The sequence below is a fragment of the Sturnus vulgaris genome, chromosome 5, assembly GCF_052056855.1.
Source record: "Sturnus vulgaris isolate bStuVul1 chromosome 5, bStuVul1.hap1, whole genome shotgun sequence".
Taxonomy (NCBI): domain Eukaryota; kingdom Metazoa; phylum Chordata; class Aves; order Passeriformes; family Sturnidae; genus Sturnus; species Sturnus vulgaris.
The window spans coordinates 30747241-30765284 of NC_142247.1; the positions used below are offsets into that span (position 1 = coordinate 30747241).

Below are 18044 nucleotides of genomic sequence, written 5' to 3' on the forward strand. Positions count from 1 at the left end.
CTCTGTATGTGCCCAGGTGAAGAACATGGCCAGCTGGCCCAGGAACATGTGGGTTTGAATTGGGTAAATGCAGATGTTGGGGCAGGCTTTTAACTTCAACGTGGCTTCTGAGCAGGAAGGAAATAGTCTCATGGTACCCAGATGGACCTTGAGACATTTCTGAGTAAGACTGTATGATGTGGTTGCCTGGAATAGCAGGAGGCTGGATTGTACGTCCCAGGAAGCCAGCTCCCATGCAGTGTCCCTAAATCTTTTCAGCAGTTGCATATATGTATGTGTCTCTGAGTGAGACAGGCAGTCCCTCCACTGCTGTGGTGAGCGTGAGGGGTGCATTGTGTCCCTTCAGTTGTGGTCTTGCATGTCTAGGCAGAGATTATTTATGTCTGTCATGTGTGTTTCTGCTTTCTGTCAGGGAACTGGGGCATAATTTCTTGAGAGTGACCCTGTGTTTGTAATGTGCTTTCCTAGTAGGTATTGCCTGCGTGGAGTGTTTGGGGGCCAAGCTGTGGCTGAGTCCCCAGCACCTAGTGTACATGGATGCTTGTTTCTGACTGTGAGCAAGATCTCCATTGGTGATGGCACGTGTGGGTTTGGAGAGAGCTTGGTGGAAGGTCTTCCAGACATACATGAGGGTATATGGCTCCAGCTTTCTGAGGAGCTGTTGTGTTTCTGTGGTGGTGATTTGAGGAGGTGTATGATACACAATCTCCCCAGAGCAGTCACATGCGTGTGTTTGTGTGTGGATGAAAGGTTTTCTCCACCTCCTGTTACGTTTTTATGTGTCAATTCTTTTAGCAAATACCATAGGGGCTTGTATCCAGGTGTAGTTTCCCATTGCTGTTGCACATACCTGTGTAAGTAGGTGTATAGCTGTTGCATGCATCTCTGTGTGTGTGTGTCTCCTCGGCAGCTGTTGCTTGTAGCTGGGTGGTTCCTAGAAGCTGTTGTATTTTTGTGTGGGTGACTTAATCCTAAGAAGCTGTAGCCTCTGCGTGTGTGTGATTCCTCAGCAGCTGTTGTTTGTGTGTGTTCCTGGGAAGCTGTTGTGTGCTGTGTGTAGCTCCTGAGCAGCTGTTGAGGGGAATTGTGTCAGTGTGTGTGTTTGTGTGTGTGTGTGCAGTTCCAGCAGCTGTTGCATGCGTGTGCTCATGTCTCCGGTGGAGGCCCACCCCTTTCCGCCTGCACCAGAGCAGTGGTTGTGCTGGCGAGGAGAGCTCGGAACCGGCTCCATGGGAGAGGGTCCTTCGCATGTCAGAGCCTTCCCGGCTGGCAGAAGCAGTGCCGCCGGCTCTGGTCCCAGAGCCCTATCAGCCGAGCCTGTGGCGAATTAATCACTTGCGTTTTAAATGCCAATACAGCCCTTTCTGCCTTCTTCCCCCAGTGATGCGGATGCGGCGAAGGCAGCAAATCCTCCGGCTGTGCGTGCCCTCCCTGGACTGCTGCTCCATCCCCGCCTGCCGTGCCCGCGCGTGTGCCTGGCTGGGAGCGCTGCCTAGGTGCGGCCGGGAATGAGACAGCTGCGAGGCAAGGAACGGAGCAGCTCCAAGGGCTGACACTAGCGGGGGATACCCCCCCCACCCCAGACACATCTGCAGGGCTGCAAGTTGCGTGAGGACCGGGGTCTTTTGTGCCTCCACTTCGTCTGTGTCATGCCCCGTAGGGAAGCTGGGAGCAGTCGCCCCTCCAGAAGCAGGTACGTGTGCGTGTGCGTGTGTGTGTGTGTGAGACACGTTTTTGTGTGCAATCCTTGTGCTGCTGCCTCGCGTGTCCCCGGCTCCCAGCTGCCGTCCGTGTTTTGCCTCTCGGAGAAGCAGCTGAGGTTGGAAGAAGGGGAGAAGGGCAGGATGCATGGATTGCCCTTTTCCTCCAGCTTGTGCACGCACTCCCTGGGGGTTGGATGCCTCTGATCAGAGGATGAAGGCGAGGGGTGAGTGCAAAGGAGATGGGGAAGTGGCCCAGGGTGTGTGTGTGGAGATTATGCCTACATGGGAGGGAGGGAGGGAGGAGGGAGGGAGGGAGAGAGGCTTGGAGACGGGTCTCCCTTTCACCATGTGTGTGTGGTGTGTGTGTGTGCTCTGCTTAGGATCGGGATGCTGAATAGGTTCAGGGCTTGCCGCACACAGCTGTGTTTGACCCGTCTACATTGATTCAGACCTTGCTAAAGGAGGCGATAGACGTATATGTACATGTATCTATATGTATATATAGTCCGTGTATGCTCATGTATGTATTCATGTATAGCTATAGGTGTGTGTACATACCCCCACACATGCATGCATTTGCATGTACAGACAGACAGGCAGACCTCTCTGTGTATTGCCTGCAGTTATGGGACAGAGAAGGAGCCAGTTTCACCCCTCAGCCCCCTGCTCCCTGTCTCTCTGCAAACTTTGTCGGGGAGCCTCTGCGGACAGTGGTTTGTCTGTCTCTGTGTGTCTGTCACTTGTGTGGTGTGTGTGAATATTCGCCTGGTTTGCATGCAGGGGAGTGAGTAAATCTCTCCTCTGCTCTTACACTGCTCTGCTGGGAGACTGGCTGGCTGCAGAAAAGTCATTGCGTGGTGTCTGTCGGGTGTGTGAATGTGTCTATGGTGGTGGTGGGAGCCGAGTATTTATGTAGGGGCCCAGGACAGCTACTCGAATGCATATGTAAGTGTATGTGTATTGCCTGCAGGGTGTCTGCATGCCCGTTTATGCCACCAGAGAAAGCATGCCCACATTTTTATGCATAAGGATCTTCCTGCTTTGGGGCATGGGATGGGGGGGAGGAGAAGCTGAATGAATGAATGGGAGCAAAAGGAGGGGGAAGGAGGAGGGGTGGGCGTGGGGGAGAGAGACGAACAGGCGCATCCTATTCTCATCCCAGGACAGGCAGGAGTGCACAGCTGCCGCTGTTCCCATTCCAGAGCTTGGATCTGGCTGGGGAAAGGCAGCATAAATCAGCTAATACTGCAGGAGGCAGTATATTCGGGAGCTGCTGTGCGTAATGCCCTCTCGCGTGTGTGTGCTGGTGTGCCCCAGCCCTGCACGCGTGCATGCAGCACACATCCCGCGTGTGAGTGTGCACAGAGCCGGGCTGGCTGTGCACAAACACCAAACATCCCCACCAGCGCCCAGGGAAGGGGGTGTCTGTGATGAGGAGGGAGAGCATCTCTCCTGTGCTGCGGGCAAATACATCTGGCACAGCCCGCGGTGCTTTGGCACCCACTCTGGGCTCACACGAGCACGGTGGGTGCAAACAAAACGGGTGCACATGTGCAGGCCAGACTTAGGAATTGCTCCCCATCCTTCCCTCTAAAGGCTGCAGAGCAGAACCCTTCTCCCCACTCTGGAGGCACAGAGCTATAAAGCAAGCTGTGGAGCAGGGAGAGGATTGCTGAGATTGGAGGGGGGGGTACAGATTATGTAGGGAGTGGAGGGGGGAACCGTGCCACTGGAGGGGCCTAGGGACTGGGGAGCCTGGCTGCATTGCATGCTGCGAGCCAAGGAATTTGTCATGCACGGAGAGGTGGGAGGGAGTGGGAGTGTGTGTAATGAGGGGGAGCTAGGGTGGAGGGGCAGAAAGGAGGCTGTGCTGGGGTGTCAGGGAATTTCTGGTGAGCCCCACACCCCCCCTTCCGGGTCCCCACACATCCCGTCACTCCTGGGTCCCAAGAAGCGCAGCCTGACAGCATCGCTAATGTAATATTCAAAGGAAGCTTCATTTGCATGGAACATGCATTATTAATATATTTAAATACAGCCCCCCTCTCGCCTCCCCGCTCTGTGCAGACTGTACCAGCAGCAGTGAGGAAGCTGCAGGGAGTGGAAGGGTGCCGATGCAGTGCCAGGGGTGAGAAGCAGACACTTTAATCCCACTGATTTCCCCAACCTACCAACCTTCCCCCCACCCCCAACCCCTTCCTCATCTACCACCCTCCTCACGCCATTATTTTCCCTGGGGGGTGATTGGCTTTCAGGACACCCAAACCACAAGCATGCAGATTTGTCGGCATGAAGCAAACTGCCTTCATTGCTTTTCCCCCATCAAAAACTACGACATCAAGGGAAGAATTGTGGATGCATGGCCTTTCCCGCGCTTCCCCCAGCTCCAGGCAAAGTGGGTATTTGGGAATTCGCTGTCTGATCCGCTGCACTGATGCAAAGCTATGCTGTGGAGTAGTACCCTCCACTTGGAGGGTAGAGAGGGTATTTGGGAAAGGAGGGCATACAGAGGTGTAGGTTTTGCTGGGGGGCAGCTTGCAGTTAAAATCGGAAAGGTAAAAATTGCAGGGAAGGCAGAAGGGAGGGAAGCGTAGCTGTGATGATGTCCGCGATGTTTGTTCTTACCTGGGGTCATGTCAGAAGCCAGATGCAGCTCCAGGCAGAGTGCAGCTGCCTCATCTGACCCTGTTGAAGAGTGGTGAAAAGCTCTGCCCACCTGGGAAAAAAGCTACTGGTCATATCAGGGCCTGTTGAAACCTCCCAGTGCTCTTATCAGCTGTGTCAGAAAATATCAGCACATTTTCTGAAGGAGAGAGACCTGGCTGCTCTCTCCTTCATCCTAAATACTGTGGGGCTTTTTTCCCTTGATCCCTTGTAAGTATGGACCTGGACTGTTTCTTTTATTAGTATGAGGGAGGGCAGAGGACATGCAAGGAACACCTCTGTCCTCACACTTTTGTGAGCTCAGGAGGGCCACCTTGCTCTGGTAAAGGGATGTGATGTCCCAAAAAACACTTGCAGACCTTGCCCAGGTCTGCACACCAGAGTAGGACAGCAGCAGCTTAGGTGCAAAGCAAATGTGTTCCAGCAAAACATCCTCTTTTATGGGAACAGAGGTGATTTTGCTTTTCTCCTTCATGGAGCAGAGCTGTCCTGAGCAGTGGGGGATCCCAGGCTGCTGGCAACTATGGGGAAAGCTGGAGTTTGCCTGGGAGCTCTGCAGGCTCTGAGGATTGCCCAGACTAGAGTTACAGCAAGTGCTTGAGCAGTTCCAAGGAGCAGAGCTCTGTGTCCCCCAGTGCCTTTCCATGTGGGAAGAGGGTGAGAGAGGAATGATCTACTGAAGGGTAGGCAAGCTGAATGCATGGGAGCCACCTCTTTTGCCAGGGTAGCGGGGCACTGATCCCTTCTATGGTCTGGAAGCAGAGAATGCAAAACTCAGGGAGCAGGACTGGGCTGTGACCCACCTCTAGCCCTTTCTCTCTGCTGGGTCAGGATGAGTTTCTCACAGCTGTGAACCAGATGAGTGCTGTAATTAAATCCCCAGATGAGTCAAGCTTGACACTTTGGAGGTGACAATGACTGTGGGACTGCTGTTGTGTTTGCTTCAGTGGTGAGCTGGCCTGGCAGCAGTTACAGCCTCAATTCAGCAGCAGTGCATTTGTGCCCTGACTTGCCTGTGCTCCCCAGCTGGTGATGGTTTCATGCTTTACTTTGCCCTGACCTCCTCTTTAAGGGTCTCCTGGGTAGCTCGGGGGTACACAGCCATTGCCTGAGATGAACTGCTTTCCTCACCAAATAATTTTCTGTCACTGAGGAGAAATGACCTCATTTTCTCAACATTCATAAGCCAAGAGGAAACCCAGTTCCAGCTGACCAGCTGAGGTACAGGAGGGAAGGGCAGTTGTCACTCTTTCCATGGTATTTTAAGAGGTGGGAAATAAGCTACCAGGAGTCAGGTTGAGGTGAATGACTTGATGGGTTTTGTCCCTAGATGTTGCGACTTGCAGGGAGTCTTTAAAGGTCCCTAAGCATCACTGGTGTGGGGAGTCTCAGTGGCCACATGGTGCCCTATAGCATAGCATCAGATGCCACGGAGATAGGCATGGGATCAAAACCCCACAGGTGAGTCTGTTCTGCTGTTGAAAGTGAAGCCCATTCTGTGCTGACCTGACTGATGTGCTGGGGCTGTTCTTCCCCGTCTGCAGTCACCCTGGAGAATGTATCTCCAGCTTTTCAGCCCTTTAGCACAGACTTTCATTCCAGGTGATGCTCTGGGGAGCTGATGGTGCAGTATGAATTTCACAGAAGTGAGAAGCTGTGTCTGGGGGCCAAGAATTTGCGTTCTCTATACACTGACACTCACAAAATGTTAATACCTGTCTGGTTTTGGTGAGCTGTAAAGGAAAGACTGTTTGCAAGAAACTGTGTGTGCTTTTGACTCCTTTGGATGTCTGATAGCAGGGAGATGGAGGAAGTACATCCTTGTGAAGAAGGATCATCGGTAACATGTCTCAGGGAGAGGGTCACAGAGTAGGAGGGAGGATCCCTAGCTCTGGCACCCTGTAGAGAGTTCCTTTCTTCCTCTCTGTGGTCCTCAGCTTTCACCTCACTTTTGAATAGCTTTGGTGATAATGTAATCACTATGGAAGGGTCTGTAGGTATGAAGACTGTCTCAGTATGATGCATGTGCTACCAGTTGCCTTAAGGCAAGGTGTCATATGTTTGTCTTCATTCTTTCCATGGCTCATAGGCTCAATCTGCAGACCAGATGGGTCAGAGCTGCCTGTGTTTTTTTAGGCTACTACAAGGACTCCATGAGCTGCTATCTTTCCTCTGGGAGCATTGGTTTATGCATGAGAACATGTATGTTTGTGAGCAGGGAGAGCACCATTTTCTGCTAGACTTTGTCCTGTCCTCTTGTGTGCATGTGTTACGTGTGCATGCCCAAAGTCTCCATGCACATGTGTGCCATTCCTGCCTCATGGTATTATCCTGGTCTATGGAGTGTTCCTGTGTGCACTCGTGTGTGATGCAGGTCGCAGGGAGGTTTGTTTGTGGAGTGAACACGTGTGTGTTTATGTGTGTGTGCATATGCACCTTTTCCATATCCAGGACTTGATGTCTCTCCTCGAGGCATGTATGTAAGGGTTTGTAGTCGTGTGCCTTGTTCAGCTGCATCTGTCCCACCTGTCCACGTGTCTGCTTCTTCCCACCTCTCATGAACCTTCTTCTTCCTCTCTCTGGGGAGACAGCCTTTGTATTACCTGGTGCCACATGTATGACTGAAGGTATTTATTTATGAGGAGAGATTAAAATAAAAAATATGTAGAGCTTGACTAAATGATGATATGTAACAGTTTGTGTATATTGAGGATTGTAAACACCAAGGAAAGGAAGAGATTGTTTAAAGTGGCAAAAAATGGGCAAAGTCAGAGGTATGGATGAAGCTAAGCAAAGAGGAGAATATTTGTCTCTTGAGGATATATGCAAACTTCCTGTTATGAGTGCTCACACCATCTATGAAATAGTGTGGCAGCTTCATGGAGATTCAACTGCTGGCAGCAAGGAAACATGGTGGTGGGAAGGGGTGGAGGGAACAGGCTACCCTCAGCCAGTGGTGGAAGTGGAGTGAGCTGCAAGGCCTTTTTATATGCAGCATTGACAGGGAAATTCTGAGAGATGTTTGAATGTCTTTCACCTTTTATTGATTCCCTGTCTCATGGCTGGGAAGAACCCACAGACACTGCTGTTGAGGGAGCAGAGAGATGATACAGGAGGAATAAGTAAACAGAGCCTGATGGAGGTGGAAGGTATTATTCCCTCCCCCCTCTCTGACTGGAAAGATAGTCTAGGAAGCAATCTCATAGGAAGTGCCTCTAAGTGAAAAGGGGCTTTCCCACAACATTTTCTAGGACGGTACAAACTGTACCTCCCAAAGCAAGGGGTTGATAGTGGGGTCAGGAGGATCAGACTTCCCTCTTCTGAATTCCTAGTCACAGATGGCCCAGAATTGGGACAACAAGGTCAGAAGGATTAATACCCCTCCTTTTTTCCACATTGCAGTCATAGGCCAGGAAAATTGAGTGAGATCATAATAAAAGGATTAGTGTGGAGAGCCTGCCATGAATAGTGTGATAGACAGGTCAGGGAAATGGAAGGGAATTCAGGGGGGTTGGACCTGTTACAGATGGTCTGTTTAAAGGGTTCTGTGTTTATCAACAGGGAAAGGGGATTTGGTCTTAGAAAAGTCTGGAAATAGGCATCGAGGGAGCTAGGGCTCAAGCAGAGATGTTATTCCCAGCAAGGATCTGTACTGAAATGACTGGTTTAAATGACACCTGACCCCCTTCCAGCTTTTGGTTAGGGAAAAAAAAAATCTTTCTTGGATGAGGTCTGCCTTGTCCATCCATCTCCAAAATGCACCAAAATGATACTGTTACTTAGAGGTACTCTTGTCCATGACTTCTGGGTCAGCCTGGCTGTGGAAAGCCATAGGAATACAAAAAGCCTTACCAAGCCAGTGCAGTATCTCCAGCTGTAGCTGAAAGAGGGAATAGCATACAGGTAGGACAACTGTATAGGAGCACTTCCTCTGAACACCCTTTCAGCCTCCAGTGATGCATGTTTGAGGGACCCAATGCTGGAAAATCTGTTGTGTACTTTATAGTTCTTGGTGGATTTGTTTCCTCCCTGAATTTTTCCCGCCAATTTTTGAGGTCAGGTAAAGTTTTAGCATCCTCAGACTCTCGCAGTAGGAAATTGTGCAGCATAAAAATGCAGTTTGTCTTGAACCTGTAACTTTCCTGACCCTTGATCTTTGAGTGGGAAGAGGCTGTTCACACCTCTTTCCTCTGTCATCTGTGGTTTTATAGACCTGTCTCATATTACGCCCTTTGTTGTCTCTTTTCCAGTATCGCTTTACCTTTCATCTCTCTGCATCCATCAGCTGCTTCCTTCTTGGCTACAACGGTGTAGCTTTTAGCAACAGGACATGGGGCACTGCTGGGTGGGAATTGACATCACAGCAATGAGCTGCACCAGGTCCCACTCAGGTGAAAATGTCTGAGTCAGCTGCAGTGTCCACATATCCATGCATGGTACAGGGGAGCTGAAGAAGCTGGGCAAAAATTCTGAAAGCAGTTGAAGGTGCCTTTGGTCATCAAGACATAACTGGGCAGGTTCTGAGGAGGCTTGAAGAATAGGAAGGGGATCTTCCATGATCTTCCCAGGCGCAGAAGTGAGGCTGACAGGTTGGTAGTTCCCAGGGTTCTCCATTCTACCCTTTTCAAAGATGTATACAGTTCCTTTCTCCCAGTCACCTGCAACTTAATTTTACTACCATGAGTTTTTTGATAAAAGGTCAGTCATGGAGAGTGGCTTGGCAACTAGATCGGACAATTCCCTTGGACTCTGGGATGTATCTTGTCAGGACCCATAGACTTTTGTATGTTCAGGTTCCTCGGGTGTTCATGAACTTGAACTTAGAGTGGGAAGCACTTTGCTCTCCAAGTCCCCATGCCACTGTCCATCCACTCAAGAGATGTGGGAAGAAATGTTACCATTGAAGACTGAGGCAAAAAGAGTTGTTGAGTACTTTAGCCTTCTCCTCACCCATTGTTATCATTTTCCCACCATTTTCTGAGAGGTGTACACCTTCTTTAAGCTTCATTTTCTGTTTAACATACCTGTAAAAGAAGAATGAAAATGAAACATCAGCCATCTTGTGAGTGATCTTCAAACAGATTAGGTTCAGGGGGAGGAAACAGGCTCATGCCAGGGACTAAAGGGCCCTTGTGGGGTGCAACAAACGTTGGAGGGCACAGGAAAAGAAGAAGGTGCCCTCACTAGTCCTTATGACATTATGACGTTTCCTACAGGGGAAAATTGTTCTGAGTAACCTTTGAGTCAAGGTTTGTAGGGGACTGAGGTGGGTGGTTGGAAGTCCATTTAGATGCTGTTAAATGTGATGTGGGCCAGGACAAGCAGCAGGGAGAGTGAGACAGCACTGTCATGAAGGGAAGGAGATGAGCTGAGAGGTCTGGTGTGAAGGAAGGGTCAAGGGGTGGAGGAAGAAAAGTCTGCACAACATAGTAAGGAGAGATAGTGATAGCAATCTCTTTAGCAGGCACTTGTACCTTGGGATTTCAGTCAGGTTCCCCACTGGATGCTTCTGACAGGGCAAGGAGCTCCTCCCAGTCCCCAGCCTGACTGCACCACTGAGAGTGCAGCTGCTTCGCTCCTCCTTACAGACCAGGAAAGGTGGTGGGACATGTTGTATAACATCATGAATGTACAAAGCTTTTCTACCAATAGCCAAGTACGGAGATGGCAAGGGAGAAGGTATTTTTTCTTCCTCCCCTCTCACTTTCTGTCCTTTCTTTTGTTTTGTCTCCTCCCCGGCTCTGGTTGTAACCTTTCTCCCCTCCCTGTCTGCTCACCTAGCACTAGCTGCATCCTGTGTCTCTGTTTGTTTCCCTTTAATCCACGCAATGGATCAGTGACAGACCCCCACTGTAATTTTTTAAATCAAAGCCCTTTATCTTGAATTGAGCAAGGTCAGGGGAAGCTTCTTAAGGCATCTTTGTATTTTCTATCTCTGCCTCAGAGCAACTTAAAGGACGGCTCAACAGGATTAGTAGAAAGCGCAAGATTGGACAAATGGATTTGGCAGGGGCTGGCTGGTGGGCCTGGGGGAGTGGGAACTTGCTGTGCTGGAAAGTGGAAGAGCTGGGCTCTGCTCAGGGCCTCCACTGTTGTCTGCTGCACCTCTGGGCATGTGAAGGCAGCTGGGCTGATGCTGAGTGCAGCCCTGGGAGAGAGCAGCCCAGCCTGAGGCACTGCTCCTTGCTAAGCAAGGCTATTTAGCACTGGCCGAGTGCTCCAGGGCCAAGGCACAGGATATCACTCTGTGCTTCAGGGATCGTTGCTCTCAGTGCAAGCCCTTCTGCAAAGCCTGGAGGGACACACTGAGCACAACAGAGCCATGCTGGAACAGCATGGGTCAGGCCTCAGGAACAAGCCAGGAAGACATTCCCTGAGACAAGCTTCTCTCTTTGCCCCCATCCTGCTGGGTGCTGCTGGAAGTGAATTAGCAATCCATAGGTCCTGTCATTAGGCTCTGCTTCCTTGGCTTAGCTGTTTCTGCTTCTCTCCCCCCCGTTTTGCCTTCTGATTTTGCAAGTGCTTGTATTAGAAGAAAGTGTCAGGCTTGCAATTTCTCCTGGCTGATACTCAGTGCATCCCTGACCCCTTGCTGCTCCAGCCCCTTGCTGCTGCTGGCAGCACCAGTCCTCCCCTCCTCTACTGTAACCCGTGCTGGCTCTGCCTGGCCTGGGAGAGGGTCTGCCCCTTCACCTGTAATGACCAAGCTGTTTTGAGCAGCCACCTGTGCAGCCAGTCAGCAGTCTGTCTGAAAAGGGACCTGTTCCTTCCCCACTCCATGGTCAATTTGCACCAAGCTGGAATCCTCATCATTTATTCTCTGGTCCCCCAAATGGCTGCTTCTCTCCTTCAGCTGAAGCCCCTCTGTCCTGTCCTGTATTCTCAGTGTGCTGGGGCTCAGTGGTCAGAAAGGAGACTCATGAGGAGCATTTTGCACAGCTGCAGCTTGTTCCTACAGCCTGCTCCCCCTTGGACAGACACCCCCTCCTTACACATGGTGTTCAAACCCATACACCCATCGTGTTATCCTGTGTGCATGCACACGACAGCGTGAATTGAACGTGCAAGGGAATAGAAGTTCACATAACCTTGGCCTTGCTTTGCCAAGCCTCCCAGAAAGATGGGATGACTGGATTAGCCAAGGACACGGCTGCTCCTTCCTGGTGCAAGGATTTACCTCACAGGACTTGCCACACTGTGGTCTTCCCACTCCCCCCTCATCTCCCAGGTGGATGAAAAGCCACTGTGGGATCTCATTTCCTCCCCATCATCCTCCTGCAGCAGCCTGGCTGTATGCTCCAGCGTTTGTCTTTGGTCTGGGGCCCCCCAGTCCCTCACATGTGCTGCTCATGGGGGAAGCTCATGCTGTTTCTGCACAGAAGAGGATTTGCATGCATGGTGGGGGAGAGACAGCTTTGGCCTGTTTATTCTTAATGCTCCATATTATCTCCATTAATAATGCCACCTCTGCCTCACATGCTAATTAAGGCTCAAGATTGTTAATGTAATAGGGAATTTGGGCAGAGACCTCACAAGACTGGCTGGATTGAGTTAACCTTATGGACTGTTAATGGATCTCCTGGAGGGGCATTTCAGCCTAATGAGAATCCGGCTTGAATGGTAATCAGGGGCTCACTCTCCGTATTCCTGGTGGGGCCTGGAAAGCTGGCAGGGCTGCAGGGCAGGATGGGGGAAAGGCATCGGCAGGAGCTGCTCATGAAGCTGAGCAGGGAAGAGAAAGATGCAGGGCTGGAGGGAAAGAGCTCAGTGTGAGGGAAGAATTGGAGTAGCAAGGCTGTGGTACTGCATAGGGAGAGCCTGAAGCAGGTGCTGAGGCTGGTTCCATGCTTTTCATAGTGGACATTTAAATATTAGCACAGAGAGCTATTTTCCTGGTTGTGATTGCCAGCAGTGAAAAGGTCACCCAAACTGTCTAAGGCATGAGCAGGGCTCCTCTGTAGGGAAAAGAAATCTGGCAAATCCTGTCCACTGTGGGTCATGACTGCTGCTGCGCTGTGGATCAGAGAGCCAGACTTTGCCAGTCTGTCATCTTGTATGGTGTGGAGAAAACATCAGAGAAGGGATCTGGTATGGAACACTCATGTGTAAAGTGAAAGGCTGAGTTCAGAAGAAAACTGGAGACAAAGGGTTCAAAATGGAGCTTAGAGGTGAGGCTTTCAGTACATAAGGTTGAGTAAAGTTTGGGGATATCCCAGATTCAAGACTGCAGTTGAGAAAAAAACAGATAGTGCTTAAGTGTTACGGCTTCATTTCATGGCAAAACTGTATGTTTCTGGTCCTGGGTGAAACTGGGTCTTACTGGGAGCTCATGAAGCCTTCCAGGGAAGGTGTGCATATTTTCACAAGTGGCTCCTGTGTGCTAGTTTTGTCCTCCACAGGGAATAGGTGCGAAGTGGGATATAGGGCAAAAGAAAAGCCTGAAATGGAGGCCAGTTGCTTGCATTTCAGTTTGGGGAGTTGAGTAATTTAGATCAGCCTCAGAACAAACAAGTAGAGCTCTGGGTAGGATTTTTGGGAGGGAGGTAGTGATCTGCAGAATTGGCTAAAGAAATAAAGAAATGTCTTTGGAATTTTCTTCTTATTCAAATCCCACTGCCCCAGGATGTGCTCCAAGTGGACAGGCTCCATGCTTTGGAACCCAGCCTGGAAGTTCCCCTGGAAGTGGGATCTGGCTGATGGTTTAGCCTTCTGATAGGAGCAATAACAGAGCAGCTAAGACATGTTGTTTTGGCTCCAGAAGCATGACTTTGAGCTGAGCTGAGTGCAATTCTTGCATACAATTTCTTACTCCAACCCCAGCTATGGGTGATTCTGGCTGGGGAGCTGAAAGTCAGACAGGTGTGGCTGCAGCTGCAGGAGCCTCTCCATATTCCCAGCTTCAGGGACTGCTCTCTCCTAACTCTGTTACCTTGAGCTGCCCTACCTGAGCTGTGTCAGCTTGAGACGGCCCGTGGCTTGGATGTGAGGCTTGGGGGTGGAAGTTTGTGGGTTTGGGTGAAAATCTGTAAGTTTGTAATGCAGTTCCTGTGGGTTGGAAAGAGGAATAAGGACATGGAAAAGGAATAGGTCCAGTTCAGGTTGCCCAGTGGGTTTTTTCTTCACTTTCTGGCTCTCGATATGGGAAAATACCAGGGAACTGCTAAGAAAGGAGTTCCGTCCCAGTGTGGTGAGTGGGAGTTGGTTCCCAGGGCAGAGCATGCTGCTGCCAGTGAGCAGGGGGAGCTGAGGGAAGGTGAGAAAGGAAAAGTGGAGTCCAGGAGGAGAGGCAGTGCAGGAGCCAGACAGACTGTTCCACCCAGAGAGGGGATCCCATCCCTGCAAACCTGGATGCTCTCAGGGGTGCCCTCCAGTACATGCACACTCCCACAGTTTTGTGCTGCTGCACTGCACTGCTTTGCCAAGGCTCTGCAGGTGTGCAGTAACACACCAGTGTCTCACCGAGGTAAATGCTGCCACACACACACAAGGCAGCCCACAGGGGACCCACAGCCCCCTGTGACACCTCATTAATGCACCAGTGCATCAAGGCACAGACTCACACACAGTCACTGCTCACTCTGCACTGCAGCACTTGATGCACACGTGCACATCCATACCTGCACATGCACAGCACCAACACAGAGGTGCTCACCAGAGGCCATGCATTCCTGCACACCCACCTGCACACGTGGTGCCACGTTGTCCATATTGCCCCCTTCCAGCATTATCCCATGTAGATGGGCTCATCAGTGCAGCACTGACATACACAGGTTTGTGTCTTCCAGGTCCCCCTGCATGCCACCAGAAAACTCTGATGTGGAATCTCTTTGAGAGGAACACCGATGTGCATATGCAAACACGCATCTGCATCCCACTCAGCTCCTGTTTTCTGTGCTTTCTCAATCCCTTTTCCTTTGTTTAGCCAGTCATAGTACTTCTTCCATGCCTCTGAAGCACAGGAGCAGATGGTTTGCAGGTCAGTTTAGGATGATGGTTCCCTTTTCTGCTAGTAATTCTCTTCAGCTGCTTAGGTCCGTGCTAAGTGTCTCAGAGATGAAGATCCTCCTTGCCCATCCACACACAACATCTCTGTGTCACTCTCAGCACCTATTAGAAATTCTGAGTCCAAATACCTCTTTAAATTGCCCTCATGATCGTACTTTAACCCAAGTAGCACTTCAGGCCATAGTGGCTTTTCTAGGTTTGGCAGCATCTGTTACCTTTGACCAAATGAGGCAGCTCCATCTCCACTCTTCTTTGTACATGTGCCTTGCTGAGACCCAAAAGACTCTCTCACTTGTCCCCTTTCAGCCTAAATTATTCATCTGCTGTAATGCACAATGGCTGTTTGTGGGAAGAGGCACGCAGGTACAGCTGAGCACAGTGCTGAGGCACTGACGTTACTAGCAAGCTGAAATTGCCTGGATGCGCGGGCCAAACTTAGCTGAGAGAGACAGGAAATTTCTACTCCTTCAGAGCACTTCAGTAAAGTGAAGCACCAGTGAAGGCAGAGGGGAAGAGGGGCTGTTTGGTGCTCAGGTGGCAGTGAGGGCTTCCCCACATGTTTCTTCTGGCTCCTCTGATGCTGCCACATGGACATGGATGTGGCACGAGCATGGGGAGGTGAGAGTGTGCTGAAGTAGGTGGCTTTGAGGAGTGGAAAGTTGGCATGCCAGAGTAATGGTGTGGAAAGTCTGTGCACTGGGAAGGGGCTGAGGCTGCTGGTAATGTGTGTGAGGGCAGGGAGCTCCTGAAAGAGGCCATTGCAATGTACACTCCACTGACTGACACTGAGGTGTATCTATATGTGCTGGAAGCCCATGCTGTCCAATAGCACAGGACAAGGGATTCCTTTCACACTTCCTCCATGTGGCTGGGGCTAGACCCGACTGCAACCCCTGCATTGCCTGTGTCTAAGCCACGCCTATGCCAGCCCTTTTTCTGCCTGCGAGCTCTTCTTTTTTTGTCTGTGCCACCACTGCTCCAATGATCCCAGTGCAGCCATGGACCCCTAAGCCATATAATGTACAGCTGCACCCACACTAAGCTGCTCTTCCCCGCTGCAAAGTCCATGCTTTTCCCTGCCTCTCCCATTTCCCAGGGGCACACAGGTACGCTTGCTTGCCCTGATGTCGAACCCTGATTGTTGTCCGTCATCGCTGGCAGCATCTCGCTGTGACACTGCCGAGCTTGTTAAACAAGCCTGGCAGAGCGCTCACTGTGCTGTCCCTGGTGCTGGGCCGATCTCTCTGCATTCCCCTGTCCCTTCTTACCCACCTCGTGTATCTCTTTGTCTTTCCTGGGGCCTGGGGAAAGCCGGCGCCTTCCTGGCCAAATCTCCGCTTCCCATAAGGGTTTATGTACATCTCCACCACGCTTAGGTTTGCAGTCACATCCCCTGATGCCACTATCAGCCAATTTCAGAGCACTCGGGACTGGTGGGACTGTGCACTCTTCTTTGCATGCAAATTATATACATCTAAGACCAGAACGGAGGGAAAGAGAAGGGATGATCTTGGATGCTTTTGCAAGCTTTCTGCTCCAGAGACTTTGCCTCCCGGAGCAGCAACTCCAGACCGTTAACAGACACATGGGAGACTGTAGAACGGGCAGAATTAGAGAAAGTGTGAAAAAAAAAAAGAAAGGGAGGGGGGGAATCTTACTATCTTACTCAGAGATGGAGGCAGTTAAAGCAGATTTGGTGTGACAGTGGAGTGTGTATGTGTCCATATGCAGCCGTGCACTTGCACAGAATAATACAGCTGTCTTCAAAGTGAGTTCCAGCTTCATAACTTTCAAGAATATATATTTTTTAATTTTAATTTTAATTTTAATTTTAATTTTAATTTTTATTTTTATTTTTATTTTTATTTCTTGATGAGTGGTGCTGGCTGTCTGTGTTTCATGTCTAGTTTGTGTTTGTCTGCCTGTGTTGGATGTTGATGAGTATTTGTGTTTTCCATGTGACAGAATATGTCTGGTGGTTGCTGGGGCTAACGTTTAGGATCCAGAAGGATGCTATGCCACTGTGTGGGCTGAGTTTAGGTAGGTAACAGTATCTGATACAATCAGTTTGTATGCTGCAGGCAATTCATAAGCAGAGTATATCTGTGTGTGATATACAGCCACTGGTGCTTACTTATGTTCTTGAGTGCATGAGGATGTTTTATGTGCCCTCATTTTCTTACAGATACGTCATTTGCTAGTGTGGTGTTTACATTGATATGGATGTGTGTGTGTACATGGCACTTTTTCTGGTATCTGCTGCGGGAATGGGCTCATTAAATGCTGTGTGTTTGTGCAGTGATAGTTTTGTATAAGGGGTCAGGAGCTGGTGTGTTCCAAGTGCATTTGTGCAGGGATCACAATTTGCTGTGCTATATAAAAATGTTTTTGCTGTGTACTCATAGGAGTGATGGAATAGGCTGGGTGGAGCTGATGTGGTGTTGTGTGATGGTTGTCTGAGTTATCACGTGTGCATCTTAATACAGATGTGCAACCTTGTAGGTAGGTGCAGGGTGTATGCGTAGAAGAGAAGCACCTCATCCTTGAGAGGGGCTCTGAGTTTCTAGGGGTTGTATGTAAGGTAGTGTGAGTAAATATCTGTGTGTGTGTGTCCAGAGTGTGTAGAGTGTCCTTGCAGGGGGCATGCCTGGGTGGCTGTGCGGGCTGGGAGGTGGTGTGTGTGTGTGTGTGTGTGTGTGTGTGTGTGTGCGGCCGTGTGTGTGTGCAGACACTTCACCTTCTCCCCGTGCAGCTCTGTCAGCACCTTGCCCTGTGCTGGGTCAGGTGCTCTCTCCTTTTGTGTGCAGTGGGACAGCCAAGCTTTTAGCACACAGGCCAACCTCTTTCCATCCTTTTAGTCTCTTTCCATCTGGCTGTCTGTCTACTCTGCTGCCCGTGTCCAGTTGTCTGTTCCCATAATCACCGATATGCCTTGACTAGCTCACACCCTACACTGCCTGTGGACTCAGCAGCTGTGCATCTCTCTGTCCCTCCCACACACACATATTCACACACACACACACACCCTGGATCTTCATATGTGGCATATTCAGTTGCCATTGGAAACCTAAGAAAGAAGTGAATCTACCCTCCAAGTCTTAAGCTGGTGTTTTTTTCCTTTTTTTTTTCCCTCCCCTTTCCTCCTCTCCTCACAGAAGGCGAAGTCGTTCGCAATGAATCCATGGCAGCTTCGATCGAGCGGTGAGCTGGAGCACCTACTCACAGGCCACTCCTTCATGTGACTGAACAGAGACCTTTCCCAGCACTCGCCAAGGAGAGCAGAGCCCTGGATTTACCTCCCGCGCACCCGGGCACCCCCAGCGCAGGCACTGTGAGGTAAGCCAACCCCTGCACCTCTGTCTGTGCCTCTCTCCGTCCATGCCGCCCTCCCTCCTCTCGTCCCCCAGAGGTGTGAGGGAGGGGAAGGGTTTCTGCTATGCTGTGAACAAAATCTAGGCTTTCACCAGCGCTCTCCCCACAAGGGAGAGCTGCTCCCTCCCTTGTGAGCCCCTTCCCTGGCGGCTCTGCATGCGTGTGCAGGGAGGGCTTGTTTGCCGAGCAGCCGGGGGAAGCGCTGCGGGTCCCCCGCACGCAGTCCCGAGTGCATTCCGCCCCTTTCCCATCCCTCCCTGGGCACAGCACACACCTGTCTGCTCTTTTCCATTCGTCATC

General features: G+C 50.6%; 1 long non-coding RNA gene across 2 annotated transcripts in view; it reads left to right on the forward strand.

The window, feature by feature from the left end:
* Positions 1-839: 839 nt before the first annotated feature.
* Positions 840-18044, forward strand: part of LOC148223644 (uncharacterized) — a 49159-nt gene continuing 31954 nt past the window's right edge. Inside the window, exons 1-3 of one of the 2 annotated variants that reach the window (XR_015803876.1) lie at positions 840-854; positions 1382-1693; positions 17528-17708. This is a non-coding gene — a long non-coding RNA (uncharacterized LOC148223644). The other variant, XR_015803875.1, reaches the window with a different exon arrangement.